Source organism: Balaenoptera borealis (genome assembly GCF_965194805.1).
Source record: "Balaenoptera borealis genome assembly, chromosome: 21".
Lineage (NCBI taxonomy): Eukaryota > Metazoa > Chordata > Mammalia > Artiodactyla > Balaenopteridae > Balaenoptera > Balaenoptera borealis.
Window position 1 is genome coordinate 10,913,994 of NC_138880.1, and position 14,398 is coordinate 10,928,391.

Below are 14,398 nucleotides of genomic sequence, written 5' to 3' on the forward strand. Positions count from 1 at the left end.
AAGTTAATGATCGCTCAAGAAAGCTATCGGAATGTAGTGGAATGAAGCAGGCTTGCTTAACTATAAAGCCATAAATAAAAGCGCGAGATATGACCCAGGTCGTTAAGTGAAAGAAAAAAATGAGGCCTGCATTCCACTGGTCGAGTTCAGCAAGATAATTATCCTTAAGACCAAGGACAGGAATTTAAGGGAAAGGTGACATTCCAAAGTAGGAGACCCTCATTATAAGGAAATGTGAGATGATTCAACGTATTTCAGTATATGTAACTACCCTTCTGCTGATTTGACTAAGCGTTATGACGGTCCTAGTTTGACCTCATAGGGTCAGAAACTCACCTGCCTGATATGAAGGAGGAGGTAGTGATGTAAGCCTGACGTCTACTCCAAGAAGGCAGTCTTTTCCCGTCCCCCACTTTCCTTTGATTATAAAAATGTAGCCCGCTTAATCCTCGGGGCAGAGCCCCCTCGCCTGCCTGCTTGCATCTCTCACAAGCGCCCTATATTAATAAATCTACTTCTTGCCTATCACTTTGCCTCTCTGAATTCCTTCTGCGCTGAGACACAAAGAACCTGAGCCTCAATAAGTCCAGACACCAGGTGAGTGACTCTAATTAAAAGACCGTGGGTTCAAGTCCCAATCTGGGTTTTGGCTGGGTTCGGGTCCCAATCTGAGTTACACGGTTTCACTTCAGTGGGGAAAAGAGAGGCAGCAAACAAGAGAACAATCTCTTTTCAAGAGTGACTACATTAGCATCCTGGCATAGAACAAGGACCCTTGCCACTAAAAATAAAATACTTAAAATCCAATCCCCATCCTTTCACTGTTACAGTCTTCTCAGGCTTGGTAAATAAATTCACCTTCCCCAACCTCTGTTTTAATAAATGCTTAATAGCCTTAAGGAGGTCTGAACTCATACATGTGGATCTCAGAGATATTGTGGGTTTGGTTCCACAATAAAGCAAATGTTGCAATAAATTGAGTCACATGAATTTTTTTGGTTACCCGATACATATAAAAGTTGTGTTTACACCCTACTGTAGTCTATTAAGTGTGCAATAGCAGTTGTCTAAAAAAAATACTATGTACATACCTTAATTTAAAAATATTTTATTGTTAAAAAATGCTAAGCATCTTCTGAGCCTTCAGGAAATAGTAATCTTGTTGCTGCTTTAGGGTTTGAAATATTGCAAGAAAGACCAGAAGGTGACACGGAGACGCAAAGTAAGCAAATGCTGTTGGAAAAATGGCGCCGAGAGACTTGCTCTGAAAAGGGTTATCACCCATCTTCAACTTGTAAAAAATGCAGTATCAGCAAAGCGCAAGGAAACGAGGTCTGCCTGTACTCAGCAGAGGTTCCCCAGAGATATCCAACCTATAATTTAGAAAAGATATTTCAGTAGTTATAAAGGCAAGAAGATTGAAATGTGGTGGTTACAGGTATATGTTTGTTTTTTTTCCTTTCCTCCAAGCTTTGTTAGAAGTATGAAGATTCACTTTCCAAAGAGAGAATTGTTTCACGGGGTAATTTTCAGGGTTGTAACCTGAAAGATAAATTTACTTAAGGAGCCTGACTTCAGCATAGTTATAACCTGCTAGAGAAGGCAATTCAGGTGTTCCAGTCACCAAATGCCATGCTGACCCAGATTCAGAGTGGAGGAAGTGCCTAAGTGTCACCAGGCAGTTTGAATGCTGATTGAACAGGGATTCTATTTTCATTTTTTTAAACTGCCATTTCTTAAAAAAAAAAAAAAAAAAGCCCCAGGGCATGCAAAAAGTAAAATATACCCATCATTAAAATATTTAAATTCACCAGCAGAAGTGATTAATAAAACATCCAAATGAAACAGTTTACAAAAAGTGGTCTCAACCTGTCTGGTCTAAAATAGCACACTCAACCCAGCCAGCTCATTTTCTCCAGCCCTCACCCTCCAAAAGTTTCCTGCAATTCAACAGAAACATACTAAGCACCTATTCCAGAAAAGGCACTCTACGGTTGGAAAGATGATCACGTGTCGTTCTCACTCTCAGTGTATTTATAATTAATCATCGAGATATTATATTCTGACCTGTACCATTTATTCGTCCCCAGAGTCTACGGGGTAAGGTCATAAAGCAGGATTATCAGCCAAACACAGCCTTCAGGCAGATTTTTGCTTAACCCACTCAGTTTTTCAAAAATATTTGAATTATTTATTTGCCAATATTTTTAAAACCGAGTAAGTTCACACACACACAAACACACACACACACACACACACACACACACACACACACACACGCTTGGGCTCATTTTATGCCCAGAACTGAGTAATGGCTACCTATTAGGAGAAGAGCTCAGGGGCTTGCCACAATTTTCATAGCTCCCATTTTTTTATACTCAGCAACCTCCTTTATTTAGGATACTGGGCTGGTTCATGCACCTAAGTTTGCAACCTGTGCTATAAAGATGCAATCAGAATGCAGTGGGAATACACAGAATGGGCAGGCAGTTAGTGGGCAGGAGGAAATAGGGGCCATATGGGAAAAGGCATCATATGAGTCAGATGTTGACAGACAGGCAGGATTGTACAGGTGGAAACGGAGGAGAAGGGCATCCTAAAGGAATGAATCACATCGGTAACATGACAGAGAAAAGAAAGGGCAAAGACTGTCCAGTAGTCTGGTATGACTGTATGACCCATATATATGATGGGAAATAAAGAGGCTGGAATGGTAGACATCCGCCAGAGTGAAGAAGGCTTCAGCCACAGTTTGGTCAATCTAAGTTTTAAAGTAGAGAAGCTATGAAATCAGAACTGTGCTTTAGGATAACTTTCCTATTAAACTCTCATAACCTATAAGAATCCCTTGAGTTACTGTGACAACTATCCCCAAACAGTGGAATCCTTGTCCTTAACTGTATTCTATATATTCTATGTATTCTACTGTATTCTATGTCCCTTCTGCAGTATGAACTCATCAATAACATCACATTCAACCGACAGTTTAGAACGCAAGAAATCACTTTCCTCCAGGGTTTGGGTGGAATACAGATGTAGTGGGGAGGATATTGAACTTCCTGTCAAAAAACCAGGGCTCTCTTATCAAAGCTCCACCACTTACGCTGTGCTCTTGGGCAAGTGGCCGACATTCCGTGACGTTTCCTGTAAAATGTTGATAATAATAACCTTCTTCATAAGGCTGTTGTTAAAATTAAATGTAACACAGAGTATAGTATTTGAAAGCACAATGTAATGCAAATAAAAGTTATATTATTATTGTAGACATTGGGTTGTTCAGGTTCTAATCTTTTCCTTGCCTTTAAAGTTCTCCAAGAAGACTATCTCTTATGCTTTCTGTCCAAGCCTTGACCCCTTTATTTTATTAATATGGCCTTTGATGGGTCCTACTGAGTTGGTTCACTTGATGACATCCCAGGGTTTGAACCAACTCCTGGTCTCAGTTGATTTCCAGTAACTTAAGCCCATTGTCCTTCTTCCCAATGACCTACATATATATTCAAATTCATTCTTTATAAGCTCCTAGTATAATTTAAAATGCAAAGCTCTCCTGTTCTTGATTCTGGCTTTATCAACATAACTCTTATCATTGTTAATAATACTCCAATTTCTCTAACTTATTTTCACACACCCAAGATAAAGTGCTGAATAAAAACTATTCTAATAAATAAGTAAACAAAAACACCAAAGATCTGAAAAACAGTTTTTGGAAGAGAGAGGGTAAGCAGAGAGATAAGGTGAATACCAGGATGCCAGAGCTGCTTTTGCCTGGAGGGAAGTTACTTATGCCACAAACTTTGTGCTTAAGTGAGTAGTGTTGGTCATGGGGGGCTAGAGATGTAGAGCTTGGGGGGCTTTGGGGAGATGTTCCTCATACACAGCTGGGGCCCCAGATGACACCCTAACCAGTTAAGGGTGAAGTAGACCTAAACAGTTCCTCTCTTCCCCCAACCAATGTAAATCCAGAGAGGACTGCCTTGGGGGCGGGCCTGAAGGGGAGAGGAAAGTAAAAGGCAAAAGAAAAGGAAGACATCCCAATGGCTGCCCAGTGGCCCTTGGGAAGCATACGATGATGCTGGGTGTCATACACGTGGGATGGAGATGCAGAGCTGCCCCAGCCCTAAACTTGGTCCACGGAAGGTCAATCTGATGGCTCCTCAGCACCTAGCAGGAACAAAACAAAGCCTCTCTCCTCCCACAGATAATTTTTCAAGAATAAGAAGCAGCAAGCAGTCACATATTACCATTCACACAGGAAAATAAGACTGCACAAGCATGAACAAAACCGCAACAGAAGAAACAGCTCTAACAACGATTCTGTGTATTTGAACTCTCAGTCTAGTTGGGGGTGACATGTACAGACATAACTAAAATTCAAAGCAGAGGAACTTTCAAATTGAGACAAGTACAGAATGTCACTTAGGATGGGAGAACGTTGCCTTCTGTGCAATGAGGCTTTGCATAAAAATCACAGCTCCAGGGGCTTCCCTGGTGGCGCAGGGGTTGAGAATCTGCCTGCCAATGCAGGGGACACGGGTTCGAGCCCTGGTCTGGGAAGATCCCACATGCCGCGGAGCAACTGGGCCCGTGAGCCACAACTACTGAGCCTGCGTGTCTGGAGCCTGTGCTCCGCAACAAGAGAGGCCGCGATGGTGAGAGGCCCGCGCACCGCGATGAAGAGTGGCCCCCGCTCGCCGCAACTAGAGAAAGCCCTCGCACAGAAACGAAGACCCAACACAGCCAAATTAATTAATTAATTAATTAATTAATTAAAAAAAAAATCACAGCTCCACCACCTGCGTTGTTCCAGGACAGAGGATGTTAAGAGGTCAAGCGACAATAGAAAGATTATTGAGCCGGGTTGGAGCCAAGGGGAAGGGTTATACCCTGCTACTTGCTAGTGCTATTAATGTTTCCAAATCTTAGTTTCCTCATCTGTAAAAGGAACAATGACTATTTCAAGGGGGTTTTGAAAACCCCCTTGAGTTGGCTTAAAGTGACATAATTATACTGAAATATAAGTGCTTAATAATGCCACTTGCTTTTATTAGAATTTTTCAGGCAAGAGTAAAGGCACATATCTTAGTGCTGTTATATAGGATGCTGTTTTAAAAAGTGGGGTGAGATAAATCTTCTTGCACCAACTATAAAATACTACCCAATTCCTGGAACCCCAAAAAGGACGAACTCAAATGGCAACCAAGTTATGCAGAAACACCAAAGAACACACTTAAGCTTATAAATTCACATCCTAGAAATTATGAACAAACCAGTTTCCTGCTGGATCGCTTTATACCCAAAGACAATGCTTGTGGTAAGAAAAATCAGAAGCAATCTCAGAAAGACAAAAGTCTCTTGTAATTTTAAGTGGCCAGGAAATTACCAGAGCACTGAGAGAAGAGTAAACTAAACTGATCATCCCAGAGGCCTCTTTTGCACTGGAGACCAAGCCTTCATCCCAACTGTAGTAACCAATCAAGGGAGGACAGAGCCATGTGATTAAAGGGCTTTCTCCACCTGTGATGGCCGTCACAGTCTGCAGGAGGAGAAAGAGAGAGCAGCCATCAAGATAACACAGCCTGATTCATTTCTAGCTGGTACCCTTATAAATATGCTTCAGTTGTCCAGAATAATTGCTTCCAATAAAGGCCAAACATACAATTCTCAGGGATGTCCTTATGAGTTTATGCTGCTTGTAAACCTGTCAGAACTGATGCCTCCTTCTATTTCCATCTTTAGACCAAGCTAAGTCAGGTTATTTTTCAGGAAATCATTCCATGTGTTCCACTCAAAGCCAAGTTTGAAAGCTCAACGAGCCCCCAGGGAGCAATGGTTTTAATTAAGCTGGCTTCACTTTTTTCTATCAACAAGGTAGGAATTCCGTCTCCTCCACCCCTCTCTCTCATCCATACCCACCCCTCCTTTTGTATCCCCTATCTTGGTAAAAAGCCACCACTATTTACCTGGTAGAGCTGGAACCTGAGAGTCACCCTCTAATATTCTCTGTTCTGAAACATCTACAATTAACTGGTTACCTCTCCTGACAACGCTATCTTCTCAAGATCTTGGATCTGTGACTATATCTCCATTTGCATGGTCACTGCCCATTTGGACCCTCAGCACTTCACACCTGGGCTAAATACAAAAGTCTCCTCACCACCCTTTCTTCTCACCCCTTTAGAACCGCCTTCCCCCAAAGACTGATTATTAGAAAACAGAGATTTGACCAATTCACCGTCTTACTTAAAATCATTCACTGGATCCCATCACCTCCAAGAAAAGACACAAGATTTTTGGCAATTTACCCAAGACCTTTCACTGCACCACTTCTGCCCACATAGATCCTACAGGTGCTCTGGGCTGTAGAGAAATACCTGCCGATCAGTCATGATGCCAGGATCTGTCACCCTCTAAGTCTGTGTGGTTCCTCTCCCTGGAAAGCTTTTTCTCCCTCGCATTCTCCACCAATCCAGCTGGTTCACTTCTACTCATCCTTCATGACTCAAATTAACCATCAAATCATTGGGAGGCCTTTTGCCACTTTCCCTCTACACTCCTGTAGAATTAATGTGAAAGCTAGATGAGCCTCCAGGGACCTGTGGTTTTAATTAGGCTGACTTCATGTTTTTGTTGTTCCTCAACCTCAGACTATTGACATTTTGTGCTGGATAAGTCTTTGCCGTGGGGGCCGTCCTGTACATTGTAGAATATTTAGCAACATCTTTGGCCTCTACCCACTAGATACCGGTAGTGCCCTCCCCACAAGGTGTAACAAGCAAAAATATCTCCAGACATTGTCAAATATCCCTTGGGAGCAAAATCATTTCCATTGAGAACCACTGCTATAGTATTATATAAACATCATTCCAATGCTTTGTTGGAATTGAAGCTTATTTGACCATTCTTCCCACTGAAAACCTTCTTGTTGGCAGAAACTACCTTTTTATCATCTGTTGTAACCCCAATGCCTTGACATTGTCCATCCCGTAATAGGTGGTGGATAAATATCTGCAATGAATGAAAATAAATGAATAAGCAAATGTTAAACAGTCCTCAGATGGTACTGCTCTGCATCCTCAGATATACCTCCAAGATATCCCAAGATAGAAAGCATGCAATCATGGGTCAAAGAAACTGAGAATTCTGAGCTCTTGGAATCATAGACAGAATGAAAATGGATTTTAGGGGTCAATTAGCTCCATCATCAATTTCTTTGATTTGAGAGAAAAGAAGCATAAACAGATAAAGCGGCTCTGTGTCTGCCACATACAGTATATGCATAAGAAACTCATCTTGAGTCTCCCACTGGCCTTGGCAAAGCTTCTTGCTTCTCTGTTCATACAAACAGGATAACTTGTCATACAAACTTCATCTGGCCAATGTATACAAACAATCCTTTAGCAGGGCTCTTTGAATCCATCCTGACAGCGTAGCTAAGATGTCTTTCTGTGATAATTCTGAGATGTATTTGAAGCCTTGGGTAAAACTTTAGCTGCTTTGGAGCTGATCACTTCGCAGTGGTAACCATATAAACTATTTATGGTATTCCCATTTCTCTTTTTTTTTTTTTTGCCTGTGTTGGGTCTTCATTGCTGTGTGCGGGCTTTCTCTAGTTGTGGCAAGCTGGGGCTACTCTTCGTTGCAGTGCATGGGCTTCTCATTGCGGTGGCTTCTCTTGTTGTGGAGCACGGGCTCTAGGTGCGCGGGCTTCAGTAGTTGTGGCACGCAGGCTCAGTAGTTGTGGCTCGTGGGCTCAGTAGTTGTGGCATGTGGGCTCAGTAATTGTGGCTCGCGGGCTCTAGAGCACAGGCTCAGTAGTTGTGGCGCACGGGCTTAGTTGCTCCGCGGCATGTGGGATCTTCCCGGACCAGGGATCGAACCCGTGTCCGCTGCACTGGCAGGTTGATTCTTAACCACTGTGCCACCAGGGAAGTCCCATATGGTATTCCCATTTCAAACCGTCTGGTTCTGAGTTCTTCACCCCAACAGCACATCCTAGTTTAAGCACAATACTCCAGGATCCTGAAGGTGAGAGGCAAGCATTGAATATGACGCTTCTCAAGACACGAATGCTCAGGCAGAAGAAAATAAACCAATCTAAACAAAGCTGTAAAATGCCCATTAGACTGGAGATTTCCACCCTCACATCCATAGCAATGATAGTCTGCCTTGAGCAGTTCACTTATCACTACAAGCTGTGAGAACAGCTCGGTTTCTACCCTTCCAGTACCCAACGCTGCAGACCAAAGCCAAACTGTAAGAGTGATATATTTTTAAACTTAAAATGGAGAAGTAGCACCATTAGGCATTTTCAAAGCCATACAATTCATATTCTGGTAGCCATGGGGATGAGGTAACCTTAGCATTCATAAAGTGCTGAGAACAGAGTTGCTTAACCCAGAGGTCGGTCCACTGAACGGTGACCTCTTTTATTTCATCTCCTCTGGTACAAAAGCTTCCTCTCCTGTGTGCTACCAAAAAAGATAGAGATTTTCTTTCATTTTTGCTTACACAAGCTCCTTGAAATGGGAAGAGACGGTTTTTGTTACCTAGAGGGCTTGAGTGAGATGTGGTAATATATTTCCTCTTCTTCCTTTGTGGGAGAGAGAGAAAAATAAAAGGTAGACAGTGATGGTTATAGAAACCCAAGTGCTAAATCACCCCAAGCAACGTGAAAGAACATCAAAATAATGCTGAGTGAAAGAAGCCAGACCAAAAAGAGTACATAGTCTATGATTTCATATGTATGAAAATCTAGAAAATGCAAACCAATTTATAGTGACAGAAAACAGATGAGGGTGGAGAAAGGGCATGGCGACGTGAGAGAGAGGGATTACAAAGGGTCAAAGAAAACTTTTGAGGTTGATGCATAAGTTCATTTTCTTGATTGTGGTTATGGTTTTATGAGGGTATGTACAAGTAAAACTTATCAAATTGTACACTTTAAATATATACAGTTTATTTTATGTCAACTGTACCTCCACAAAGCTGTTTAAAAGTTCCAATTGTTTGTTGTTAGTATATAGAAATATAATAGATTTTTATATATGGACCCTGTATCCTGCAACTTTGCTAAACTCACTCGTTCTGATAATGCTTGTTATTGTTACTATTATTGTTGCCGTTGTGATTAAAATCATAAACATTAAAAAAAAAAAAAAAAGAAGCCCAAGTGCTTTCTGGAAGAAGATAACACAAAGAAATGTGGAACTAAAGGAGACTTTCAGACTCTACATGGTTTCGTGATGATGAACACGAAGGCAGGATGAGAATACTTAAAATCGCTTGGGTTGTGTCCAAGTCCTGCAATGAACTTTATGGCCCAGCTGAGGCAAAGCCATGTAAGTCAGAACTCTAGAAAATGTCTGAGAAGAATTCACTAATTGCCATTGCAATTACCAGTAAAGAGTAAAATTGATCTTGGAAATGTCCATGGTGTCAGGATTTCTGAAACACCTCCTTTTTCAAACATTTGCCATCCTTCTAATACTAATCCTTGTGGTTCTAAAGCTGCCTCTAGTGGAAAGGAGAGCCCCACCTATGATGATTTAGTACATGATGCATTCTTATATTCTTGAATTTGAAAATCCTTGGAACCACCTGGCATTAGAGCCAATCTTATTGTGGCAGGAAATTAACACCTTAATTAACATAACACCTTAGCAAGAAATAAAGTGAAGCATGCCTATCTCCAGATAGGATGATAGATACAGAGTTCTATTAGAAGTTAGTTTTCCTTGTTTGGATTCGTCATGCATGTATCATTATATCTTCAGTGCTTTTTTTGGTTTCTTGATTGACTTTCCCTGATGCTCAGTTATTCTTGCTCAAAGGAGGACAAATAAATTGAGATGTGTACTTGGTGTGTGATAGATTACATAAGAGTCTTCAGTAGCATGGCTGATTTAAGCTCAGACTTGAGGTAATTACAAAGCTCCGGAAATTACATTTTATAATACCTGGGAGAAAGGAGTTACTAACCTAGTTCTAGGGTTTGAGATCTGAAGAGTAGTGATTATTTATTTGCATGCTTTTATTATTATTTATGTCCCAATATTGTATATATAGTTGTAATTATAATTTTCTTGTTATCTTCAGCAAGATTATTTCATTTTTTCCAAGGAGATCCTAAGCATTATTTCAGTAGTTTGGAGTTCATATTACCAGCATCTCTAAATGATATTGATGATATTAACTTATCATGGATACTCAACACCTGAACAATTTATTTGTAACCGAGGTAATGAGCTCCTCGCCTTTCAGAAACCTCTATTTTAGAACATGGCTATCTTTGCTTTAATACAGAATTAAAAATCTTAGCTATAGATGTAGACAGAAAGAGCAAAGTTTTAGATAGGGTAAGATTAGGAGCTCAGTCTAATATATTAAGTGCCTCTTTCTCCACCTTTGCTTTCTTATTCAGTCCTCTTCTCTTTCAACTTCACATATTCTCCAGGACATCAATTATCATCTCTATACTGTTAAATGCCAAATGTATATTCAAGCTCAGATCTCTCGTTTCTATGTACATACTTCTCCATCCCACTTGGATAACCGATGGGCACGTCAGAGTCAACATACGTAAAACTAAATTCATCTCCTCTTTGGCTTCCAAACTCGCTGTGCTTGGTAACTCAATGAATGACATATTAATCCCCTCAGTTATCCAAAGCAGAAAACTAGGGGTCACCTTTGAGTCATCTTTCCCTTACCCCACACCCAAGCAATCACAGGTCTTGTCAATTCTCCCTCTTTGATATTTCTCAAATTTATCCTATTTCTATTGCCAGTCAGTTCAAACCATCATCATCTCTTGCACTGTCTGCTAATTGTTTCTCCTTCCTTCACACTGACCACCTCCAATTCAGTCTTCACGGTATAGCCAGGGCAACCTCCCTAAAAAAATAAATCGAATTCACCTGCTCTACTTCAAACTCGTCTATTCCTTCTCTTGCTCTCTGAATAAAGTCCCTTAACAATTCAGACTCTGCTCTCTCTCCCTGCCTCAAGCATCACCAGTCTTCACCCTTAACTCTATGTCTTAAACATATTGTACTACTTGTGGTTCACCAAATAGCCATACTTTCTCTTTCCTCAGGGTTAACGACAACTGTTCCCTTTACTTAGAAAACTTTCTCTTTCTACATTTTCCCTTATTTAGGTAATTACAAATCATCCCTTAGGTGTCAGCTCAAGCATTATCTCTTAAAAAGGCATTCCTGGACCACCAATTTTCCCTAACTCCCTCACCCCCAAAGCTGGATTTTCTGGCGCTCCTGTGATGCCTATTCCATCATAGTATTTTTCACTCTTTAATGATAACTTATGGACATCTTATTATGGGCCAGACACTGTGCTAAATGCCGACATAGATTATGTCAGAGGTTCTGAACGAAGGGCTCATGGACCAAATTTAACATATAGGTATTTTGTTTGACCTAACAGGGTTTAATATTTCATTAATTAAAAGTGAATATATTTTTAATCAAAATATTTCAAATTAAAAAATCTGGATTTATGGCTTCCTTTGAAAAATTATTAAATCCGACAGTATTGGATCCACATTTCTGAACACGGCAGCAATAAGCCATACTTAAATTGTAGCTATGTTCCTTAACAGCTGTGTTATTCTGCCAGAGCTGCCATAACTAAGTACACAGACTGGGTGACTTAGACAACAGAAATCATTTTCTCATGGTTCTGGGGACTAAAGGTCCAAGATCAAGGTATTGGCAGACTGGTTTCTTCTAAGGCCCCTCTCCTTGGCTTGCAGACAGCCGTCTTCTTACTATGTCCTTACATGGAATTTTCTCTACACGTTCACATCCCTGGTGTCTCCCTTGTGTGTCAAGGCAGCTTAGTGTCAAAGACAGCAAGCTCCAGAGCCAGGAAGTTGAAGTCTGAATCCAACTGTGTGACTTTGGACAACTTATTTAATTTCCCAGTATTTCATCTGAAAAATGGCGATAATAATAGTACCTATCTTCTAGGGTTATTGAGAGCATTAAATGAGTTAATACATGTAAAGTACTCAAAACACTACCTGACATATAGCAGTTGTCTAATAAATGTTGTCTAATAATAAATATGATTAATGTCATAAAGGCTTTTTATAGTATCTGCATCCATTTATTCAATAAATATTTATTGAGCACATATTATATAATAGGCACTCTACTAAGCATAAAAATCATAAAGAAAAATGAGAGAGAAAGAGATTGAGACAGAGAAAATATTAAACATGAACTCTGAACTCAGACTCTAATTACAGGTTTGAATTCAAAAAGCATTTTGAATATGCGATACTTTCCCAAAAGGTATTTTCCATACATCAGTGGCCTTTAAAACATATTCTATTATTTATTCAACATAGCCCCAGCATTTGAAAAAAATAAGTAGGAGAGAATTTCACCAAAATGGCAACATAGAAGACTCTTGAATTTCCCTTCTCCTGTAGGCGCACTAAATATACAGCTACACATGGAGCAATTCCCCCTATGGGAAATCCAGAAACTAGTTGAGTGACCCCTACCCAATGTGAAAATACCCACATTAAAATGGTAGAAGGCTGAGACAGTGTTGCCATAAACCACACCCCTAGCACAGCACCATGCAGTCAGAAAGGAACCCCCAACTCTCAGCTTCTCCCTCAGGAGCAAAGGGTTTGGACCACACATCTAGCACCCCAAATTTAAGAGTGACACTGAGGGATGGGATCCCAAGTCACCTAGCTCTGAAAGCCAGCAGGGCTTGCATTCGTGAGTCCCACAGGACTATAGCAAACAAAAAAGCAGTTTTTAAAACGGGCACGGAAGAACTCCCCACAGCTATACACCTGCTCAGAACAGAGAGAGCAAGCAACCTGGGAAGGGGTTTGACTATATACTTTCCCAACTGCTACCTGAGGGTTCAGCGTCTAATGAGCCTCTAATCTAGGTTCTGACTGCAATCCTCCCTAAAGCCCAAAGAAGTCTGTTAGCATTTTCCCCACATTCTCCCCCCAGCTCAGTCCAACAACAAATTAAGTGACCAGCATCTCCCAGAAAGAGGTTTGTCCAAACAGCTAGTGCCCCAACTTATACAGCTGCTACCCAAGTAGTAGTCCCTCAAATCAACTATTTTTAATAGCCCACAGGGCTTGGCATTTATGAGTCCCAAAGGCCATATTAAGCAAACAAAACAAATAAACAGAAAGCAACTTTCAAATAGGTGTGTAAGTACTTCCTGCAGCTATCTTCCCCAGGTTCAACACAGACAGATCAAGCAAAAACACCCATCTCCCAGTTTCTTCCTGGAAGGGATTTGACTGCATGTTTTCCCAGCTGCAGCCTGAGGTTTCATCTAATAAGCCTACATGTGGAAATTGACTAGGGTCCTTCTGGGAGCCTGATAAAGCTGGTAGTCACATCCCCTGCTGTTTCTCCTTAGCTCCAACAGTAAAACTAAGCCTCTAGTTTTTCCTGGAAGGAACTTGTCAACACATCGAGCACCCCAACCGTTACTGCTGCCACCCAAGGGACAGCTTCCCAAATCACCTAGCTCTGGGAACTGACAGGGCTTGGCAGTCATGAGTCCCCCAGGACCACACAAAATAAAGAAACAGTTCTATTTGGGTGCACAAGCACTTTTAATGACTGTTCAGTCTGGCTCAGCACAGAGTGAGTAAGCAAAAAAAAAAAAACCAGCTCCTAGTTTGTTCCTAATAGGGGCTAGACTGAAAATCTAACATTCTGACTTTCCCAGGTGCAGCCTGAAACCTGGGCCTCCAATTAGGGAGGTGATGGGGCAGGCAATTAATAGCCCTCGAGGAGCCTAAACAGCCATATGGGCATTTCCCTGCTTTTGGGACACTGATGGGTCTTGGCACACCCTTAACTACTGAGAGCCACTAAGCAGAAAGACAGCAGCTTGGATGATCACAAAGGTGCTTGGATCAGACTGACTGAGGAGGTACATCTCCACATGAGACCAGTCCCTCAATACTGGGATAGATGACTGTTTTATCAAATGTGCAGAAACCAACATAGAAAATCAAGGAAAACGAAGGAAGAGAGGAATATGTCCCAAATAATAGAACAAGATAAATCTCTAAAACCAATCTTAATGAAATGGAGATAAGTGATTTACCCAACAGAGTTCAAAATAACAGTCACAAAAATGCTCACTGAAGTTAGGCAAGCAAGGCATGAACAAAGTGAACATTTCAACAAAGAGATAGAAAATATTTTTAAAATAACCAACAGAAAGATTAAAGTTGAAGAATACAATAATTGAGCTAAAAAAGAATTCCGTAGAGGGCTTCAACAGTTGACTATTTTAAGTAGAAGAAAGGATCAGCATACTTGAAGACAGAAAAGTGAAATTTATCCAATCAGAGAAACAAAAAGAAAAAAGAATG

The 14,398-nt window shown here is 40.9% G+C and overlaps 1 protein-coding gene across 21 annotated transcripts in view; it reads right to left on the reverse strand.

Annotated features, from left to right (window-relative positions):
- LOC309619657 (uncharacterized protein) overlaps positions 1–14,398 on the reverse strand; it is a 386,823-nt gene that overhangs the window by 146,552 nt on the left and 225,873 nt on the right. For 6 of the 21 annotated variants that reach the window (XR_014239097.1, XR_014239100.1, XR_014239104.1 and 3 more), the window contains 3 exons: positions 8,550–8,593; positions 6,375–8,022; positions 1,092–1,373 (listed from right to left, as the gene is read on the reverse strand). The exons of 9 other annotated variants lie outside the window; for them this stretch is intronic. The gene's annotated coding sequence lies outside the window, so the exon portion shown is untranslated. The remainder of the gene's footprint in view (positions 1–1,091; positions 1,374–6,374; positions 8,023–8,549; positions 8,594–14,398) is intronic. 6 more of the 21 variants (XR_014239099.1, XR_014239102.1, XR_014239105.1 and 3 more) reach the window with 3 other exon arrangements.